The following is a 4,069-nucleotide window of genomic DNA, read 5'->3' as shown; positions in this document are numbered from 1 at the left end:
GCGTGGAAAGGCAAACAGCAAAACCAGTCATTTCATACTCCTGACTAGTGCAGTAGTCACTCCCGGATGGATGGGTAAGGGCATTGCACAGGGTCACAAGCCAAACCCCGATCGGTACGAGAGCGCAGATTTCTGACTAACCTCCTTCCTTCAAATGCCTCAGCTGGGAAATGGGTGTAGTTAATTTGCTACTATGAAGATAACTTGCTTTGTCAAGTAACTTCAAGGTTTCTTTCTGCAAGCTAACAAGTCATTCTTGAAAAGCACTCAAAAAAAAAAAAAAAATAAGGTTAAGAACTACACAAATATTTTCTGAAAGTGTGAAAACCTGGCCCAGAAAGGCTTCCTTGGGAGCCAAGGGGCACTTGGCCTGCCGTTTTCCAGAGGTATTTCAAGTGCCTTCTCTTGAAACCTAGCTTGTCAACAATGTCACCTTCATAGGTCTAGCAGTGCTTGCATCTGCCACAAAGCTCTGGTGTGCCAGAAAATTGCCCTGGCAAGCCTGGCAACTCTCGTTTGTACCAGAGGGTACCTGGACTCTGTGGTGTTTTAGGTAGCTGCACAGCTTTTTCTATGAAAAGCAGGAGCAAAATAGTACTAAGTCAAATCGTAAGTGTAGAAATGAATTATCACAAGCAGTACAGATCCTGGAAAATTCTCTTTGGGGTGTTCTTGGACTCTGTTTGCTGTTCAGTATAAACATGTTAATGGTATTCCGTCTGGAGAGACAAGAGAAACAGAAACCTGGGGTCAGTCTCAGCACCGAGAAGAAAGGTTGCAAAGGTGTAAGCAAGCACGCAGTCATCCCAGTACATTTACTTCAATGAGAGCACAGTCATTCAGCTGTTACTTCCCGTGAATTTTACTAATACTGTAAAGCTACCTTAAAATGTTTTTACTGAAAGGCAAGTTGCTTCATTAGTCCATTCAGTAGCTATGTGGTGTCTGCATCATTTATAAAAAAAAATCATTACAGTAACTTTGCTGTGGTTCTTTAGTGGAGGGTGTGATGGGCAGGTGTCAGAAATGTCTATAAATCCCATCCCTACGGTGTAGTTCAATTATCAAGGCATGGCCACAGTTAAAACTTAAGGAACACTGAGTTAAGTGTGTCCTTCCAGAAAGTGTATAGATAAAAGCAAACACAGAGCCAGCTAACCCAGCATCCTTATGGATAGCAGTTGCTATGTCATAAATTGCAAATTAATAATGCAATTGTTGGTTTAGGTCCTATTTTATTTTTCTGTCTGAGGAAAAAGAAATTACTTTGAAGCACAACTGAGGGGGCCCTGGGAGATGCATTTCTCCATGTAGTTGAATTTTTTTTTTTACTGGGTTCATATTAGTAATCCAAAATCCCATCAAATTACTCCCAAATTGCTCCATGTTTTTGGCTTTAAGTCATGTAAGAGAATAGCTGAAGTCGATACCAGCAGAGCCCCCTCTCAGCAGATTTTGAGCTGTCCCCTTCCAGTGCAGGTCACAAGTTTTCACGTAGCTGAGTGAATCACCCTGATCCTACATATGTAAATTATACTTGTCGGCTGCAATTTTAAATTAGCTCGGAGCTCTGCACAACATAATTAAGAGCTGTGACAGGGAACTCTAAACGCCGCTTCCAGCCTAAAGTAAATCACAGAGCTGTGCAGGGACCTCCAACAAACTGGATCTAGTTTTGCTTGATTAATATTTCCATGTTTTAACCTACCCTTTGCTGTATAGTTTCCACCTTTGCATTAAAAAAATCTATGAGGATTTTAAAGTTTACCTGAATGCTGCAATACTGATCTTCTTTGAACACTCTGTGTTCCTACCACGGTGCCAGATACTCCAACAGCCCTCTGTGCATTGTACTCCTCTCAGCTGTGACCCCCAAAAATGTAGGGGACTATATGTAAAAGCCTGGGATCTCCTGTCCCACAGTGATTTGGTGACTCAGGCCTCAGCATTCTGGTCTGAGAAAGTCCTCAGAAACCCACTTGTCTGAAAAATTCTATGTTGATGGGATTAACCCTCTAAATCCAGTAACAATATGGAGGCCCCCAAAAAAGCTAGTCTTCTGTGGCAGTGCTGTATCTGGGCAAGGGTAATTTTTTCTTTTTTTTCCTTTAGGATATCTGTATAGCCTTAGGAAAATCTGAAAAGGGTGCACTGAGAGATTTGGCTTGATGGGTTTGGAGAAGCCATCAACTGACACTTGTGCTGTTGAAACTATTTGAGAGCCATTGCTCTCCAGCTGAAGCTGAGTTCTGTTATTTTGTGGCATTTGTGTGAACAGCAGCTTTTAAGTTCATGGCTGTATGGGGAAAACAGTTCATGGACGTCAGACTCGGGGTGAATTTTACTATCAATTGGGATGATCTTAGTTACTCAGTGATGGACAGAAAAAGCTACGAGTTCATCGCTTCTTATCTTTCATAATAAGCGAAGTCTAGAAATTATAACTTTTTTTTTTTTTTTTTTTCTTCACTTTTTCCCATTTTTTCCTCTGGCCGAACTCTGGTATTTTTCCAAACGAAAGGAATTTGACACAGGTGCAGCCAGTCCCATCTGTAGCAGTAATCTTTCCCCTCCTTCCCCCAAACAGGGTGGCACGCTCAGCACATCTTTATGGAAAACTGAGATAAATTAAAACTGTCTCCCAGGAAAGGAGCAAATACTTGAGAACTAATCTGCAAAGAAATGGAGTTTGCATCATCTTCTTACATAAAAAAGAAAAAGGAAATGTATCCTACATAAAAGTGTTAGCTAATGCATCCATCCAACCATGGACCCCCAGGTGAATAGTACAACCCCAACAGCAATTCAGAAGCTTTGGGACTTTTCAGAGTAGCAACAAACTAATCTTGAAAAGTTTATACATCGGCATAGACCCAAAATGTACAACCTGAATATCTTCTTGCTTATGGTTTGAAAATCAGAAGAGATTCTCAACAACAATTACATTTCATTGTGTGCTTGAATTATATTTTTACCAAGTGTGAAGTAAATAGCAGTATATGTTTCTTGGTTTTCCATAAAAATTTAATTATTCAATAAAAAATCTCTTATGCAGAGCAATGCTCCACTTTTGAACTGATTACATCTTAAGTTGAAGAATTTCCTTTATTCTCAGTCCTTTGCCTCCTAAAATATAATCTAGTCATAATAGTCAGTTAAGAATATCTGTTTCTAAATGTTTAATGGCTTCATAAATGCCCAATGTTAAACATTTGTAAAGGCTAGAATCCGTAACAGAAGAAAATATAAAGATAAAACATCAAAAGTATCCCAGCTCAATATAAATCTGAGTTGTGTTTATCATCCTGAAATAACTTTTTGAAGAGTCAGAGCAAAGCAGGGTTGGGTTTTTTTTTTAGCATAAGATTTCCTGGAGCTTAATACATTCTATTTCTGTTAAATTTAACTTTATCTTCATTATTTTTAGGTTGTGTTTGCTTTGGACCAATTCTAGCATCCTAAGCTATTTTTATTTTGTTCATGGTGCATACTTACAAAATTAATGTGGGTACTTAGCTATTTTTTTAATTGTTAAAACTTTCATGCCACCAATGTTGAAACAACAAAAGGATGTGTCATTTGTAGTGATATAAAGAAAAGTGTCAGCCTTCTAGGTCAATCAGTTTTTTAAATGATAGATTAATGAAATCTTTGTTAATTGTATTTTGTTCTGCAGTAGTAAATAAAGAAGAAATCTCTCTGGCAACTTAAACTGGATCTTAAGCTGCCGCATGCCCAGAAGTGGGCTCAGTTTCCTCCCTCCCTTCTCTTATTCACTTATATACGAAGAAGAAGGAGGGAATGAACTGCTGGAGAGCATTAGGAGATCTGCTCCCCTCCCATCTCCCAGACAAACCACTGCCTGCCTATATACAAGGGGACAAAAAGCCTCTGAGAGCACCTTGGAAGGTGAGCGATGTGCATGATGGAGCAATATTCCCCTGTTACAATGAGTCACTGCTGAGACACCAAGAGGAGTTACCATGCTGGTTGTTGCTAAGATGTAAGCTGAGGGGAACCTGCAGTGCCCTTCCTTTCAGGTGATGCTTTTGCACAGATGAAACCACCA

Source organism: Merops nubicus, unplaced genomic scaffold, assembly GCF_000691845.1.
Source record: "Merops nubicus isolate BGI_N331 unplaced genomic scaffold, ASM69184v1 Scaffold36273, whole genome shotgun sequence".
Taxonomy (NCBI): Eukaryota; Metazoa; Chordata; class Aves; order Coraciiformes; family Meropidae; genus Merops; species Merops nubicus.
This window is presented reverse-complemented; position numbering follows the sequence as displayed.